At 38.5% G+C, this 19,501-nt stretch overlaps 1 long non-coding RNA gene across 1 annotated transcript; it reads left to right on the plus strand.

Annotated features, from left to right (window-relative positions):
* Window positions 1-383: 383 nt before the first annotated feature.
* LOC103457926 (uncharacterized) lies at window positions 384-17,309 on the plus strand. The gene is made up of 4 exons (XR_532501.2): window positions 384-541; window positions 1,272-1,331; window positions 6,865-6,911; window positions 15,047-17,309. It is a non-coding gene; the product is annotated as an uncharacterized LOC103457926 (long non-coding RNA).
* Window positions 17,310-19,501: the final 2,192 nt, after the last annotated feature.

Genomic DNA, 19,501 nt, shown 5'->3' on the forward strand with positions numbered 1-19,501 from the left:
CTGTGTGCAAAATTCTTTGTAATGTTTTTTGGTGTTAAATCCTAAAACATGAAGTGGCATTGTTGTCAGTTGCTATGACAACGAGTCTGCGTAGCTTGGCGAATACAGATCACTTTGCTGTGGATCATAGCACGAAATTAATACCCACATTTTTAAGTTTCACTGAGTTAACGCGGCTATGGATGACATGTAAATGATTAGTCTTTTTGCCCCCCAGCGTTGTATGCATGCACGAAATTTCCGTAGGTCCAATAACATGCATGGTGTCATATATATATATATATATATATATATATATATATATATATATATATATATATATATATACTACTTTCATCCAGTCTGGTGCAGATCGGCTGATGTTGTGAGGAGATATAGTTGATGGAGTAACCTAGGGGGTGCCGTGGAGACAAATTACATTTTAATGCTATTGCACTCTTTGGAGGTTCACAAAAATCAGCCTTAAAAAGTTCTGAATGAAAAGCTCTGATGGGCGGAGTCAACACATGGGAGAGACCGTCTGGTTCCCATGCAGCTGCAGGTAAAACTACTCCAAACCTTTCAAACACGTTCTTTTGTTGAGAGTTCACAAGCATTTAATATAACATAATCAGCAGATGTTAACCTATAATGATCTTCCCATCAAACTTATATTCTATATTCCTTTTTTTTTAGTAGAGCCAAAGTATTTTTATTTTCTAATTATTATAAAATACATTATAATATCAACCACCCTTCATCCAGATCCAGATTGTATGATTTCTGAAAAGGTTTTCATGTTTGTTCTTGGAAGGTTTCCAAAGTTCACATTATTATTTGAAACAGAATACGTCAAATAACAGATGGTGTACAAATGATGACATTGTTTTCTAAAAGCCTGCAGGTTTTTAGTTTTGGTCCCTTTAATGACGAATTTAACAGCCTGCTCAATGTTTTAAAAGCTGTTATTTTAACCAGAAATAAGCACAAGAGAAACAATCTCATCAGATAGCAGCCAATTATTTTCCAGTCATTTGACAGTGGATATCGTTACTGATTATTACAAACAGTAGCTTTACTTACTGAGAAATAAGATATTATCACAGATAAACTTGTACACAATAACTTTAATCTCCAAATAACTCAGAAAATGAACCAACAGAAAACTGAAATTTAAAGACTAACTTGAACTGTGTGCTTTTATGATGCTCGGAGCATGTAGCCACAATATAGACACCTAGCAACCAATAGGGTTTTTCAGTTAATTAATTGTGTCATCTATACACTTGTAGGCACAGACATCCATGAAAGCACTTGTCTTATTGAGTGAACACACTGGATCTCCCATGAAGGTAAAGACGCCATACAGTCTGTTCTTGAACACAAATCCTCCGCCAGAGTCTCCCTGACACAAACACAAAGCTTTTAGTTGTTTCGCTGCTGTGATTTATCCAGTAAAACAGAGACAATGTCTGATTTTTGTGCAGAAAATGGTTTAAAGACTGACGTACCAAAGATGTGTCCTTCTTAGTGCTTCTTACACTTTACCACTTCTGGTGTTGGTACCAAAAGTACTTGCCTTCTGCCAGTATCTTTTCCAACCTTTCATGTTTATCAATCTTAATCTCTGCACACTCATGACCTTTTGGACGATGTTTTACTGTAGAGGAAATGCAGCATAAACATGTAAGGTCTGTTTAAGTGTTGACACATTTTGCTTAGGATATCACCTGGTTATTACACTGCAGTACTTGTGTAAAATGTATTTTTCGGACACTATGTCAACATAGTTTAGACTTAGATATGTGATTCTATGCATCATAATTTCAGGGATGGAAACATCTCCTGTCCTAACATAGCATGAACTTCACTTTTTTTGCCACACATTTATTTTGAAAGAAATCCGACTCACAGAGGAGGACATGGAACCAAGGAGCCTCGTAGCAGAGTTGTAGTCTAGACCACCGAACCCAAGACCAAATCAAAACCAGCACCCCATGCTACCAGAAATAACCAGAAATAAGCACAAGAGAAACAATCTCATCGGATAGCAGCCAATTATTTTCCAGTCATTTGACAGTGGATATCGTTACTGATTATTACAAACAGTAGCTTTACTTACTGAGAAATAAGATATTATCACAGATAAACTTGTACACAATAACTTTAATCTCCAAAATAACTCAGAAAATGAACCAACAGAAAACTGAAATTTAAAGACTAACTTGAACTGTGTGATTTTATGATGCTGGGAGCATGTAGCCATGACAATAAAATTAAGTGCACCTATCAAAATTGCTTCTCAAATTGATCTGAAAGATTTACTTTCCCATAAAAACACCTAGATATTAAATATTTAGAGCTGAAATAAATGTAACCAGTGACAATTCAAACTCTTCTTCATTCTGTTTGCTTTCAACTCTGTGCCACAATACAGAGGTCTCCTGCCATCCCTAAAAAAATAACACCATGGGCGGTTGCCCATATTGCCAATGTCAGAAATTGCACCATTAAACATAGCAATTAACAACGCTCAACTATGAACACTGCAAGGCCCAATAAGCAAGAAGTAACCAAGCAGGAGGAGCACCGTGACTGTTCTCATCCTCCCTCCTGCTGCAACGTCTGCCACCATGACAGGTGACGAAAACAAAGAGCAACGAGCATGCTCTGTGTTCTTACGTTCTTGTTTTATTTATTCGCCAATTAAATATAAAGATATTTTAATGAAATAAAATAGCTACTGCAGTGTACGCAGAGCATTACAAGAACAAAGAACGGCTCTCAGTGAGGCTTCAGCACTATAGGACTTGGTCAAGATCCGTCCAGAAGAATCGGATCATCCATGAATGTCATATTACTATATTGCACTTTGGTCACAGCGTTCTCCCATATGTGCAACACCTCAGTCAACACCTCCACACAGTAATTCAGCGCATAAATGACAACTTTTTTTCATCGCAGATGCAACATGTGTTTCAGTCAATACAGCTAGCTTTGCTAGCATCACGTCCACGGAGCTTACCTTTCTTTAAGCTTTCCTTCCAAGTGACGTTAAAAATTGGACGAAGTCCCCACCATCTGTGAAAGCGAAGCGCTGCTGATTTTACATGTCGCCATATCTTATGATTTATGCAGCGCTATTATATTACTGACGCTCAGAGGAAACCACTGCGCATGTCTGGAGCTCCGCGTGCGAGTAAAGGTGGAGCCGATGGGTGACAACAGACACTAAGTCACGTTATTGCTTGGATTTTACGGCGCCACCTTAAATCCCTGAACTTCACATTTTAACGGAAAAAAAGAGCAACGCGACTTGGATGTAACGAGTAACGCGACACTTTTGTAGAAATGTAGTGAAGTATAGATACTTACTGTAAAATGTAGTGGAGTAAAAGTAGAAAGTACCCATTATTAAATCTACTTAAGTAAAGTACAGATACACGAAAATTGTACTTAAGTACAGTAACGAAGTACTTGTACTTCGTTACTTCCCACCACTGTCCACAACCAACCACCAACCACTCCAATTGCATGACAGCAATAGGAGCAATGGGGGACGATGGAGGAACTTGATGTGTTTGCAGGCTATTTGTTTTATACTGTGACATTTTTAACATATATGTGGAAAAAAAAACCCATATTTTTTGTAAAGGTAACAAACAAATGCGGGTTATTCACAAGCATAACAATGCATATGAAAATATTGGCAAATGAAGAGTGTCACATTTCATCAAGAAAAAAAAAAAGTCAACTATTTGATTTTTACCAGTCACTGACCTCAGTGTGGACCCTGGCAAATTTTGAAGCAATCAGGCAGAAACCGGTCCAGTGGGGCCACCATCTTCTTTCACTTTGTCTGCCAGAGTGCTGTTGCCCTTTTCAGTTACATTTTCTCATCCATTAGACCTTCCATTTGATGTAGCTGATTGTTGTTGCCGTGCCCAGGGGTCCTGTGGAAGAGCCAGTCAAAGCAGGGCACCTCCGCTCATTTTACGGCCAACAGACCGTGGCCCTATTGCACTTCTGCGCCAACTGGCAGCGGACTCGGCCACCGCATGAATCAAACACTATCACTCCATTTGACTCACCCCACCGGGCTTTGGAAAACAAGTCAGAGGAGCCACTGAACTATGAAACCTTTTATCAGAGCATTTCACATTGATACTGAATATCTAGTTTATTTGTAACTACCGTGGGACATGAACTAAAAGGAGTGTGAAGACATGAATAAACACCAGATATTAGAGATGTGCCGATCAGGTTTTTTCCTGCCGATACCAATACCGATCACATAATATTTTTTTATCATAAACACTACCGGTTACATTATGTGGAAAAAGGAACCATGAATTCACCTTAATTTAGACAAAAACTTGTTTTTAATAACTTTTTCCAAGAAGAAAACTAAACAAAACGGGCATTCTGCAAATTGCACTGCTATCAGTAATGCTATCTTTAACAGACTGATAACATATGAAGGTTCTGAAGAGGCTAAATAATGCAAAGAGCCAAAATAAAACCTCTCAACATTGGCAAAAAAATTCAAGTATAAAACTTAACATTCAAAGTCAAATACAGGTTCCATTACAATAAACAATCCTGAGTTACTGAATGAAACCTTCCTGATAGCATGGCGGCTAGCTGATTACTGCTAGTTCTGAGTGGCTGTTTCTGACTGAGCGGAGTAATTATGCAGAACAGGGAGGAGATCGATTATTTTTTTAAAGATTATCTGTCTCATGTTAGGACAGCGAAAGTTTTAATACGTATGTAAAATGTATTATTTTAGGTTAGATGTTGCAGCTTTAAACAGAGGTTCGGTGTGAGAGTCACTACCAGGTGGAACAGAAGCGGCGCTCCGTCTGTGAAATATTACTACCTGTAGCGCGTAGCAGCGGTTCAACAGCGAAAGCAGAACCAGCGTCTTACATCGCAGCTCGAAGACTTAAATAATTTTGCGGGTTATTTGTTTAGCTTTCTGACCATCATGCTAATCCAGGTGAGTGTTTGTAGCTGTGCGCTGCTTCACCTGCTATCTGATCCTCCGTATGTCTTTTTTACTGCAGTGAGCCTCGATGTAGCCAAACTCCGTCAAGTATGGCATTGTTTTTATGTCGTATTAGCTTCGTGGTGTTGATGCATTTTGACGTGCTTCAATTTTCCGTCGCAACACGCAAACTTCCCCATTCACTCAGTGCGTTATAGTTCCACATCGCTTAGGATTTGTTGCTGCGCGTTTGCGCAGTGTGAAGGAAAGAGGAGACCAGCTGCACAGGCAGGCTGCGAAATGAGATGCAGGTGATCGGTATCGGCAACAAGAGCCAATGATCGCCGATCACCGATCATGCACTTTTTCACGGAAATCGGCCCGATTGTGATCGGTGACCGATCGATCGGCACACCTCTACCAGATATTGTAAAAAAAGACAATGCATGATTAAAACTACCACTGTGATAAAAAAAACACATGCTATAATTGGTGATTTTGGTCACTTTAAGTAGATGAGATCAAATATTTACTGAGATAAACTTACCATATCCATGATAATAGATTTAAATAAATTCAAAATAAAACGGCATGAAGAAAGGACTGAGGGATCCGACAGATGCTTCATAGCGGGATCTCTGTGGTGTCGTCTTGTATTTCTGAAGTTGTTGCAATGTGTTAGATTTAAAAGTGAACCAGGAGAACTTGTGGGAAACACCTTAACGCCCCGAGACACAGCACAGCAAGAGTGTAAGACAGAAACAGAAAACGCTAAAATGAGGAAGAGAAGGCAGAAGATAAGAATAGCAGAGAGAAAATCTGGGAAAACAGGAAGGAGAGGGGTGGAGGGGACCGAAAAAAGAAAGTTGAAAGAGAAAGATAACAACTCAATAGAATATTCATGAATATTGCCTCATATTCATTCATGTTCTGCTGCTGGTAATGATAGGACCTTGACACAAGAGCCCCCCCCCCCCCCCGCTCACAGATAAGCATGAATTTATGTGCTCCCGCTTTTCCCACAGCTCACCCACAGTCCCACTTCACCATTCTAATCCTCAACCTCAGTTTGCCATGGGGACCAAGCAGTCCTCTCACAAAAAAGCCTTCAAGTCTCTTGAACCCCAGTATTTACTGTGTGTAATATGATCATGCTGGAGCAGAGCCCTCTACTACTGAGAAATTCACTCTGTGGAGATAATTTTTTACTTGGGCAAAGCACACACACACACACACGCACACGCACACACACAACTGGTCGGAGAGTGCACACAAAGGATGTTGAAGAAAATGCAATGGGATTCCAAAAAGGCCTTGCAAAAAAAAAAAAAAATCATTAATGTAAAAGAACTGTAAAAGCACTGCAGTGAAAGATGTGGAAGATATGGTGTGGGTAAAAGAAGTTTAATGTTACAGTTGGTTTTGCAGTTAAGGACATGCTGTGTTATGCACAACAGAATCACGGTTTTTGGCTTTTCCTGTAGCTGAAGCATCCCGTGCTTGCAGGGATATTCATACCTGTTGAACATGTTCACATTTTGTCCTGCATTTTATTAAGATTTTATGTGACAGACCGACAGCGCACATACCCGTAAAAGAGAAAACAAAACGGATAAATGTTTCTTTTTAGCAAATAAACTCACGAGTGTGCTGTGTGTTTGTATTTAGCTCAACACTTCATATAAACCACATTTTTTTGTACCACAGCTGCAAGACTTTGGTGGGATTTTTCTTCAAATCAATAAACTCTTTGCCTATTCCATTTTCAACCAGTAAAATCATTTTTCAGGAAGGGCAAAAAAAAGTTCAATTCTGATGTTATCTGACAGAGCACCATGACCTGTGGTGAAATGCAAACTTGTCTTCTTTCATTTTACATGTCTTTCTACTTTCAGCTCTTAATACCGTCCTTACCTGGGCTGCCAGTTTCGTCCATGTCCAGGTAGGTCTGCAATTCCACAATATTCTGTTTTTTAATCACAGTTTGAACATTTAATCTGTGCTTCACAACTTTACCCCTTATACATCTTTTATGTTCTTTGGTCTTCACGCTGAGGTTTTCTCACTAATGTTGGCTAACGAACCTCTGAGGTCTTGAGTGAACAGCTGGGTGTATACTGAGAGGCAATGCACACAGAGGGAGTCTAATTACTATTTGGATGATGCATCAGGACATTTGGCTTTACTAGATTTTATTTAGGAGTTCACAGAATAAAGGGTGAGCAATGCAAATGCATGCTACAGAGGTTGGTTTATTAAACACAATAACGCTAAGCATTATTTTCTTCCTTACAACTATGTCACAAAATAAACTTGTACATTTTGTGGGTACCATGAACACCAAAACTACTTGGTTTACTTTCACATTACATTAATAGGCAATAAAACGAGTCACTCTCTGTGTTGCAGAGAGCTCCTCCTCTGTTGTCACTTTTTTAGATGTTTTCAGACTTGACTAAACACTATAAATTGACTCTGAAGAGGTACTCAGCGCATGAATGTTAAGGTTTTCTGACCGTGATGAGTAGCGAGGGGGAGGAATAACTTGAATTTTACACTTAACGTGAGATCAATTTAAAACAGAGCTAAATATGTGAAACATTTCGTCTAAGGTGAGATTCATCATCATTCCTTCCAAGAAGGTAAAACTAACTGCTTGTTAAATTCAGAAACAGACATATTTGTATGCATGTCAGAACAATGAAGAGTATGACTGACAGAGTCAGTTGCTAAATTACATTACAGTCCTGCTTTTCCTCAAATGTTTACAAGTTCTGGTCCTATTTTTATTACACATTTAATCTCTATAAACTGCCTGGTTGGCATTAAAATGTCCTTCTGCTTAGGACTGCAGATCATGTTCTTTTCCCTGTTTTCTTTAACGTTCAACTGGCTGGAGTCCCTGTAATAAAACAGAGCTGTGATAGGGTTCTATGAATAACTAACAATCACTTTGGGAAGCAGTTCACAGCTGCAATGTTAAAATCAGGAGCACATCTAGACATCAAGCACATTACTTCTCAGTCCAAAGCTGCTAAGGATGGCTGTCAATGGCATAATGAGAAGCATTGTTGTGATGATGTGCTAAAGTCGGAGTCGGAAAGAACAGGAGCTTCTTAAAGAGACTTGATTGTTGTATAAGAATGACACTGTATGCCTGGAGAAAACATAACATCGCCCCTTTAAATTCTATAATATCAGGCAGGCAGAAAAACTAAAACGGTTTGTTTGTGTTTAATGCTCAGACAGAACATGACTACATTAGAAATAAACTCCCGAGTGGCATTTTGTCTGTTACTTTACCATGCTGATTGCAACATCAATGCCAGCCACAAAATGTTCAGCTTTATATCCAATTAAAACATCGCTGATGGCAGCGGGCTCAGGCGAGATTACATTGTGCGGCAAATTGACTTGATGATCACCTGAACAAAAGCCACCATGAAGTTTAAGGTACTTAGATCAATTTATTAACGACAAGTTCATGAAGTCTGTCCAAGCTCAAAGCGCCATCATCTTTTTGGTCGCAGTCGTCCACGTCAACAGCGCTGACATGTTTCTTGAGATGCTGTGGTCTCTGCCTCCTTTGCTCTCCTCTGACTGACAGGACAGCTCCCTTCACTCATCCTGTCTCCCCCGATGGAGTTTGTGCGATCTGCTGATTAAAGCGCCATGAAAGTCTTAGCCTCTGGCTTTGACGCCTCGCGTGTCAGCTCATATGAGAGTTGTTCTGAATAATAACCAGAGCTTAAATGCCCCTTCTAAGTCGTCAGATGAAAAACGCGTCGTTATCGTCAACGCCCTCGTTTGGAATTCTAATGTTTCCGCGCGTAATGAATTCTTAAAACTCTGGAAAGTTTCCCACTCGTTTGTATTCCAGCTCCATTCATCAGCTCGATCGACCGGTCTGAAAAACACTCTTCTTTTAATTGTTTCTGTTTGATTCCCCACCAAAGTGAGGCTGTAATTAAAAGAGGCACTAGCAAAGGGGGATGAACGTAGAATTAAATGGCCGAAGAGAACTTCAAAGTGATGAAATAAGTAGAGTAACTAAAAGGGTTGGGCGTGACTGCTGAGCTCTTTAGCTGACAGTTTATTCAAGTATCCACTTTGATAATTGTGTCATTAGAGCATGTGGAATTTATGCAAATATATATATGTATGCATATTTTCTGAAAATATATACAGAGCTTCAATTTGTCCACATTTTATATTACAGCCTTATTCTGAAATCCAGATTTACACACATGCCAAATTCATTCCAGTTCTTGTTAATGGATTTAACTGAACTCTATTTTTGTATTTTTGTAGCAAAGCCCCTGATTTAAACTTTTTTTCTGCTTTGTTTGGAGTGTTATTTTGCCTTTGCGCTATAATGCTGGTCAGGACTAACTTGTGAATGAATCTTCCAGACACAGGAGTATTTATAGTACAATCTCTTGATACACACTCATTGCATTCAGGTGATCTTTCTTCCCGTCATTGTGTGACTTCTTGCACCAACTGACTGGACCTCTGCTGAATTAGGTCAGCCACTTTCAAGAGAAGGGAAATAATTATGTAGTGATTTATTTCATGTCCTATAATTTTTATTTTGTAGAAATCAGTTTTCACTCGTATATTTTTGTTTTTTTTGTCAAGAATGCCAAATTTTGTTTATTACGATTGATTTTTAAAAACCATAAAGAGGGTGAAACATTCAAAGGAGTGAATATTATTTATAGATACTGCATGGATTTTTTTTTTCATTCACACATTTGTATGCACATACACAGAGCAATATTTCTCAGCCATTTATACACAAGGTTAAAAAAAAACTAAATTCACAACCACACAGTCTGATGTGCAAACACAACATGCATATGATTGGTGCCCATAAAGGCTCCAGCAAGACTTGAAAAACGGGGAAAATTACTATTACAAGACCAGTGAGTGTTGATGTGAATTACATCAATGTCAATACAAAGCATAAATTTAGTTTGTGATTAAATTATAAAACTGGTGCAGTTGCCCTGCGATGGACTGGATATCTGACCTCCCCTCTCACATATTGACCACTGGAGATAGACACCAACCCTCTGACCTCCTGCAAGGAGAATTAAACAAAATTAAGTAAACTAATAATGTAAAAAAAAAAAACAAGAAAACTCAAGGTCACCATTCTGAAATTCACGCGTAAACAGGTTGATCAATCAGCGATCAAAGTCGTAGTATCTGTAGACGGGTTTAAACCAGAGCCGAAATAGACTTTGCATTAAACTACTTCAGCCTCCCATAGTTAGGATTAGGTTATTTGTAAAGTTTTAAAAACATTTTAACCTGTTACTTCCACTGTACTCCTTTGTAGTGGCCATCCACATAATCTCATAGTAAAACACAAACTCCACTGACGTTTGTGACGAAATGTAACGTTAAAACGTTTCAAGGGGTATGAATACTAATGCCGTGCGAGGGAAAACAAACCCACACAGACAATTTAAAAATAACCAATTCCTCCGCCTGCGGTCTGAAAATATTATTCATTTCTTTTCCATTGAGACAGCAAAAGTTTGATGCTGCCTGTGATTAACGAGCCTGCAAAGCACACAGAGGCCCCACATGAAGTAGTGCAAATTCAACCAGAAATCTTCAAACTTCATCTTGAGAGAAATGTATTACTTTTTTTTTAATCTCTATTGGCGACTGCAGTGACTTTAAATAAACTGTGATATGTGCCACAGGAAAAAAAAAAAAAAGGGGCGGCGGGGCAATTTTCGCTGTTGAACAGATAAACACGTTCAAACAGTTACAATAATCTGCTACAGCTATATTTTGCCCACTACCTTCAAAGCAGCGTTATCACTGTGTTGACCCGCAGGCAGACCCTCCTCTGTTCACAGGTTGTGCTGGAAAGTGCTGAGTGTCTGTCTTCTTACAAATAGGATTGCCTTATCTCCACTCTGAGAATATTCTGTCACCGGTAATGGATGACTCTTTATTGTTTTGATAATTCATTTCCTGGTTCTCCTTTTGCCGCGCCTCCTCATCCTGACAGGTGAGATGATTATGGAGGTCCAAACTGTTTGCTGAATATTGCTTCAAAGGACTTGAGTGTTGAAAAGGTTTTAAATTAGAAATGAGAAATACTGATTTTGTTATTAAAATCCAATTATTGAATACGCAAATAATAGATGTCAGTTTTACTTTAAATGAGACTCTGCAGGATTAGTCTACGATATTTTCTTGTCAATGTCACCAGGTACGTGGTAATATCTCTGACAGTGAAACATCAGGTTTGTGTGCTAACCTGATGTTAGCTTACTATCTTCTGTTCTAGTCTAGAGCTGTCATTACTGTTGCATTGCAGCAGCGCTAAACCATGGCCAGAGTCAAGATACTCTGCCAAACATCACCACTACAAGTTTGCAAGAATTAGTTAATATTCATACCCACTTGAACTTTACATTTTTTCCAATTTACAACCACAAACATTAGTTATTTGGATTTTATGCAGCAAATGCATGTTGCAACATGAGAAATTACGATTGCAATGTGGAAGGAAAACTGTTATAAATCTTCTAAAAAAAAAAGAAATAAATAAATCTGAAAAATGCATTTGAATGCCTGACGTTTTTTTTTTTTATTGCATCCGACAACAATCCAGTTCACGGATTAAGTATCACCTGTTTGTAATTTGATCCCAGTAAACATACGACTGTTTTCTGAAGTCCTAGGAGGTTCGCTAAAAAAAAAAAAAAAAAACGGGGGACAAAATAGCATCATGAAGACAAACAACAACAGGCCATTAATATGTTTGCAGAGAGATTTGAACCAAGCTCTGTTCAGTTCATCATTAGAAACCGGAAAGAGTGAGGCAGCTACAAACCCTACTCTCCAGGGCGAGGTATTAATCGGAGAAACAGCCAAATGGTCCGCGTTACATCTGGAGGATCCGCGGAGATCAACAGGTTAGGTGTGAGAGTCTGTTGACAGGCCAGCTATTAGTCCTGCACTCCACAAATCCAGCTTTTATGAGAAACCCTTTTTTTTTTTACTTGCCACTCTTAATGGAGTGGTAAGCTATTTTTGAGAGGAAGAGTGTGAGGAACTCCCTTTTTATTTTCCACAGGCCACATAGGGAGCACAGTGCTGGTCAAATTAGAAATCCAACTTTTTGATTAACCTACAAAACGCTGTGTGGCAGAAAACTTACACACATAAAACAACAAAGTAAAAACAAACTGAATACTGTACTTTTTCATCTGACTGCAAGTCAAGATGTTTTGCTTTTTTTTAACATGCATGGGCGATTTTATTTTATTTTTTAAAATCCATCCATACCAGATACCCACCTTGTCCTGATGCAGCCCCAACATCTCCGTCTGTCCATGGGTTAGAGGCAGAACACACCCTAAAGAGAAGTTGCCTAATTGGAGGTGAAATTATAAAATCGGTGTAAGCCTACCCAGCAAGATGTCTTCATTTTGCGGCCTGTCAGATGGAAATCAGGGAAGTCAGGAGTGAAAGCTTTAATGGTCTGTATAATTCTGATCGGTTTTACTTATGCCCTTGACGGTGCTGAGGTTAATCATCCTGACACTCCTCTGGCTGCCCAGACAGCAGCAGGCACAAATTCCCCTAAAGTTTCCTTTCAAGATGATTAGCAAGTTATTACGAACAGCTTGTACATTTTTCCGGCCTTTAATGGCGCGTGAATACACCTGCCAACACACTTGAGAGGAAACGGTGAGAAATGTGCCCTCTCTTCTAACCTCCTCTCAAGATCCTGCTCTGTTAACACCCCATTTCCACCCATCCATTAGCACGCGCCCGTCCCCCTTCTTGTTTTGTAATGTCCGCTTTCCATAGGTTTCTCCTCTTTGACATGGATTCCTCCGACATAAATCTTCCACCATCCTGACATAAATTACTCCAAATTTAAAGCCACCATTCTGCTTCACTCATAACATGCTCTGGTGAGAATTCAATGTGCTGTCTCTTTTCTTTTTTCTTTATCCCGTCTCTCTGTTCCTCGCTCTTTGTTCTTGAACTGTCTTTTCTCCATTTGTCTCTTCATTCTGCTTTGCGCCGAAACCTTTGCTGCATCACAATTTATGGTCCTGGCTTTGTCTTCAGAAGAAGAAGAAGAAAAGAAAAAAAAAGGTTGTGCAAGAACTGAGTGAACTGACTAAGAACCTCTTTTTCAAAGAGATGTACACCTGAAAACAAAGAATCATGGCTGCCACTTAGATGAACAATAGCAGAACTCATCAATTCTCAACAAGAGATAGCGATGGTCTGAACAGAAGGTCGGAAGTGAGTAAAGTATTTTATGTTTGTAGAAAGCATGCAATAGTTAAATGACATTCATAAATGTAAAGTCTATAAAATAAGAACATCTTCTGTATTTTAAAGGTCTATCTAAATAAATAAACATTTTTAACACCCGGCTAAAGTTTTCTTATGCTTAGGAAAATCAAGCTAAGGGCTCAGTAGGTAGTGATTAAAAACCAAACCTTCATGCTGTGCTCCATAGACAAAGATCAATAAGTACTTCTAAAACCATTTCCCCATCCTCCAGTCTATTATTATGGACAGTGAGCTGCACATGAGACATTTGCTGGGACAAAACCAATCATTAACACGGAAACAATACATCTCTGTGCGGAACATTTTTCATATCTTTTGAAAGCAGTCATTAAATCTATGACCTTACATCATTTAAAGCACTTCATTGTATGTTTATTATCTCTCTTCAGCTGGAAGGTGAACCTTGTATCTGTGTCTTTGGTGTTTCTGTTGTACTACTTTGTCTTCAAAATGCTTTTTTGCTTAACATTGGTTCCAAGGTTCAACAAAGCTTAGAGACCTTTTACAGAGGCAGACTGGTGCGCTAACACGCATTTACGAGCTGGCCCCAAAACTTCTATTATACATATTTTTGTTTACCACAATGGCCCATTGGTTGATTTTCTTGAAGAATTTTCTTGAAGGCTATTGCAACAAAATTTCTCAGCTTTCCTCCTCTCGCCCCTCTTGTTTGACCAGTTATCAGATTTTGCCCGTTGATCTGATTAGAGTTGGAGGGAAGTAAATGGAAACTGACAAAAGAAACTGTAAAAAAAAAGGCATTAAAAGCCCAAATAACCAATATGTCTGCTATTGTCACAAGTGGATTGTTTATTCTAGGTAGGTAAATTCAGTAGGGCATTTCAATAAAGCAGGAGTTTGCAACTCCCCTTCTCGAATGCCACTGTCTTGCAACTTTTAGAAGCATGTCTTCTCCAACACACCTTAATTTCCTCATCAGCATCATTCTGCTCTGCAGAGGCATGAGTCTGAGCAGGGATGCAAGGGATCCAAATTTATATGTTTTTATTTGTAAAAAATAAATAAATAAAAAAATTCCTCAAAATACATAAAATTTTAAGTGGTATAAATGCCTTTGCTTGCCCTGGATTATTACTGTGGTTGCAAAGATTATGTTATAAAACAATATGTGTCCTTTCTAATGTGACTGTACCTGTTTTATGTGCAGTTTCGCAAAAGATGGGTATAGCACTCCTTTTGATCACATAAAAGCTAGCAGCATGAAGCTACTTCTGTACTGATGAATGTTTGCACAAAGTTCTTGTTCTCGGCAAAAATATCAAACAAATTTGAGTCTATATTTAAACATCACTTGTTCAACTTCCCTTTCTGTGCTTTGTGTGAAGTACAAACACTCAGATGACACGCACTCTCAAATTTTTCCAGAACAGCAAGTTTACTTCTGATCGTTTCTTCTCACTTTCTCCTCAAATGCTGTTCGGCATGAGAAAACGCTTTGACTGGAAACCTGCCGAGCAATTCAATTTTTAAAGCGTTCATTTATCTGCTATTGGCTGGTGAGGTGAAAGAAATTCAGTGCTTGATCCAACTTGTGACAGCATAAATCCGGTCCATTGTTTCGCCCAAAGGAAGAACTTTTAGAAGCACATCAAAAGCATTTTCCTCAAACTTGATGATCACTTTGAGGAGAAAAAAAAAAGAAATGAGTTTTACTTTGTGACGAGCCACTCAGGGGGAAATGTCTTTTTTTCACTTTGGTGTCTGCAGGTAGAAGACTTGCAGATATGCCACTTCAAAAATGGAGCTTCCAATCACCTCTGAAATGGAATTATAGAGCACTTCACACCTCAGTGGCATTTACTTTCAGCAAAATGCTGCAAAGGGAGAAAGGGTTAGACAACTGGAAAATGATACAAACTCGACATGCAGAGAAAAAGGAAAATCAACATCAGGTTTTGTCTCCCCTTGCTTTGAACTGTTTCAATTTTTTTGTTCTTAATTTTTTCTTTCTTATATGTTTCCACTTTTATTAAATTACTTTGCTTCTGCCAGCATGCTAATAAGCCAAACAGCATGCACTTTCACATTTTTAACAATGTGAGAAAATGGTCACAGTTAGATCACAGATTTTGAAGAAACCCTAAAGAAGTTTTGTTGCTTTCCCCTGGCTTAGTGAAACTATTTTATCCACTTTAAAAGTATGCTAAATATATTAAACCTTCACTTTTCCTTTTTTTGAAATTATAAAACAGTCATAGGACAATTAAAACATAGTGGCTAACAGTACATTATAATGGATAAAAACGGGATACTTTTTAAAGAGAATGTGCCAGAGAAGCCGAAAGCCTGTTTAAAAAGAATTATGAAAACTTATAAACAACCAAAAAGTAAAACAGTAAAAATGAACAAAAAAGAAGAGAACAAATAAGTAGCAATGATGTCACAGTTGAACAGCACATGTTGAGAAACAAGGTTTATTTTGAGTAGTTTAGAGATGAGACCAAATAAATTTTAAGCTATTGAAGATTAGTAAATTAAGGGCACAACTGTTATCTGTTCAACCAGTTCTAAATGAAAAGCAAAAAAGAAGACAAAAAGGTTATTTTGATAAAGTTTCATGACTAATTTGTTGAACTAGAAGTCAATAACCTTTCTGACAATTTTGTTTTACTTAACCAGTCACCATAGCGATGAATATAACTTAGTTTTAGAATACCATACTGGCTGTTTTAATAGTTGGATAACTAGCTAGCTTTAGCAGCACTAGCTGGCATCCAGAGGAGGTCATTCAGTCATTTGAATCAGGTGTGCTGGAACAGAAACACATTTAAAACATGTAAGGCAGGAAAGGCACCGACTGAGAACCACTGACTTAAAGGGAACAGCAGCAAAACCATTTTCTTTATTTCCATTTTAAACCATCATCTTGTGATCGTACGTACATTTTAAGTCAGGTGTGTGGCAGCAAGTAGATTCCTAAAACATGCAGGAAGGCCAAGGATGGTAACCACTGCTTAAAGTCCGACATTAACAATACTAACAGTTTGTTGGACTGAGTATTTAATTTGGATCCAGAGTTACTTTGAAGGTGCAACTCTCCTCTCCAGTTGGCAAAGAAGGGGTCAAAGGAGGGGTCTGTCCACATGTCCCTCCAGTGCAGCCTGTGAAGTGCTGCGGCGTGAAGGGGAAGTTCTGGGCAATCTGTCCCAGTTTTGTTATCCATGTTGCGAGATCATGCTGTGAAACTCCTCCTCTGCCTTCTGGAAACCGAGACTGAGTTTAATACTGGGCATTCTGGGATTCAGAGTTTTATTCCAGTCTTTGTTCTCTGTTTATACTGTAGTTCAGTTCCCAACAGTAATTGTGCATTTGTTTACTTGCAAGTTTCAAGTTTGGTTTTTGTGTATTTGTTTATATCTTAACTGTTCAGAGGTTGTTCTTTTTAATTTTTTTTACTTATTGCTGTGCATGTTTGAGTGTGTACTCAAAGAAGGTTTTTGTTGCTTTGCACGTTTTAATGCGTTTACACATTAACAGAACTTTATTCTTCAGTGTGCATTTTCTTCCAACCTTACCCTGTTATTCTCTAAAACTAGCCATCTCGGAGAGCAAGAAATCCTCTGAGGTCAAAGAAATTACACTTGCCATGTTCAGTTACAGTAGTGAAAGGTCACCAGAAGAAAATAAGAAAAACTCAACATTCACATTATGCAAAATTGGCATAAATGCAACTGGTGGCATCCTGGAGACCCATCAGTTGTCTGTCTGTGCTCGAAGTGTCACAGACGCCTGTCTCTAGTGGGCAGTAAAGTAGAGCCAGGGCACACTCTGGACACGTCACCAGTCCATCAAATTTCAACACAGAGACAAAGCAGGCATATGACCACACACTCAAACTTAAGTGTTTTAGAGTTACCAATTGTGATGTTGAACTGCATGAGGAAGCTGGGTACCCAGCCAGAAACCCATTTAGTTTGCATGGGGAAAACATGCAAACTAAATGTAGAAGAACTTCAGGCCTTGACTTCAACCTGGAACTAGATTATTTTTTTATTTTTATTTTTTTACTCCAGTGGTTTCCAAATGAGTCATAATTTCTGTCCAACTCTTTTTTTTTTTTTTATCAATTTGGTAATTCACTTGGAAAATACAATTGCCTCAATCAGTCTTGTACTTTTATTAGACACTTATTTATGTGAAGTAGATAATCCATAATCATTCCTCTTTTCTTCATAGTAAATGCAAAGGTAAAGACTGAGTCTCTTTAGATTTGATTCATCCAAACTTCAGCCTCACCTTGTGCCCCTGATAAAACCTATGAGGAGTTCTTAATTGCTCAGTGTTATTGATTCTATCAAGAAAGGCATGCGGTGCTCCACCAGGAGGCTTTAATGGAAGCAGGGTTATGCAGGTGGTATCCACTGAGATGGAGACCAGAAACCTCTGGGTGGATCACGCATATTAGAAGCAGCAGGAGCCAAATTAAATAGCCACACTTTTGTAGTAGGAGAGGCTATGATTTGAGTGCAAGCAGAATCAGGTTTACTTTTGTTTTATTTTTTATTTCAAAAAGTTGGAATTGCCGTTTAGCCATCTGCCAAATCAGAAGCCTCAAGTGGAAGCCAACTTTGGTTCCCTGTAATACATTATGTTGGTGTCACGGGGGATTACAGCGAACCGTCAAAAGATCGCTCTGTGCGTGCATTACAGCGCTCATGGTGGCTGGTTTGGGAACTGCAGTGATTGGGTAATCACGTGGGGAAAGTCAGCCATTTTGTTTGTGGGAAGCAAGCAGGAAAAGAGCTGGATAGTATCCACCTGTGTTGGGAGAGTTGAAGTTTAAGTTAAAATATGAATAAGTTTATATTTTACGTTAATGGAACATAATTGATACATGTTGTTTCTTAATTTTAGTTTTGAGTAAGTTTTATAAATGATTGTTTTAGTTTCATTTAGCCACAGGCAGGTTTAGGTACTAATCGTGTCTGGCAAATAACAGCATAATATAATGGGTACATTTTTATGCTTTATTTTCAGTTTCACAATTTCCTCTAGAAACTTTGAAGATGAGGACAAACAAGTAAACTAATGTCAACCTTACTGCCACGTCTGAGTCATCATTCAATTCTTGTAATACTCTGGACACATGTTGGCTATCTGTCACTACACGTAGCTCTACCCCCTGGTGTTTTTATGTCTAAAATGATTCTTCTATATATTTTTTCTTAGCAACACCAATGGTACATTCTTCTTTATTTCAAAACAATGAGTTTCAGTCGACTTGCCAGCTCTCACTTCCTGGCATCAGGAACAACTCACAACAGATGATGATGTGAGGAGTACAAAGGAACACCTGGAGGTGTAATTATTGAAAGCAGGATAACTACTGACATCAATGTGGCGACGGTGCGCAGGTGTGATCATAATGAGAACAGGTGTGCAAGAAAGGCTCAAAATAAGACATACTGTAAATAAAAAAAATATATTTCTTATAAAATGAGGAAAATCAACAATACTTATGAACTGGATTGAGAGTGATGGACATGGTTTCCATTTTTTTCCCCCAAACAATTCAACCATCCCTGTGTGGCACATTGTGACCGACACTTGTTGAGCAAACGGAAATTTGATTTGATTTTCTGCTTTTTTTTTTTTTTTTTGATTCTATGTAATCTGTTTTCTTCAGCGGGACATTTTGTTCAATAAATCATACAACTATTTTCTCCCACCTTAAATTATCCCTAAATGTTGCTTGTGACTCATTGGGCTCAAGAGGCATGCACTCTGTTATGTTCAGGGCAAGCTGAAAACGTGTATTTTCGTGGTGCAGAATGTAAGCTATTATTTGCTTTTGCAGAAATGTTCTGTACATGATGCAATTATCTATGCATAATTACCCTGTGCAATATGATGGATTTCATTGCTTGCACTTAACAGCGTGTGGGCTAATGTAAGTCGACAGCAACGATTCCTCTTCATTATTCCGTTCTGGCCGTGAATGGGGGGAAGCAACATGAAACAACACTTGTGCATTATGCATTTCGTCTTTGAATGCTGTCTTCATTAGCATTTAGAAAAGAAGAAAAAAATTCCACAGGAAAAATACTTTTCTGCTAATTTGCCAGCAACATTTCTTCAAAATATGACGTTCTGTGCTTTCATCAAAAGGACGGAGGGGTGGGAGAGGCTTCTTATTCAAATCACAATAACGTCTATTTTCCA

Source organism: Poecilia reticulata, chromosome 21 (assembly GCF_904066995.2).
Source record: "Poecilia reticulata chromosome 21, P_reticulata-male-v2, whole genome shotgun sequence".
Lineage (NCBI taxonomy): Eukaryota > Metazoa > Chordata > Actinopteri > Cyprinodontiformes > Poeciliidae > Poecilia > Poecilia reticulata.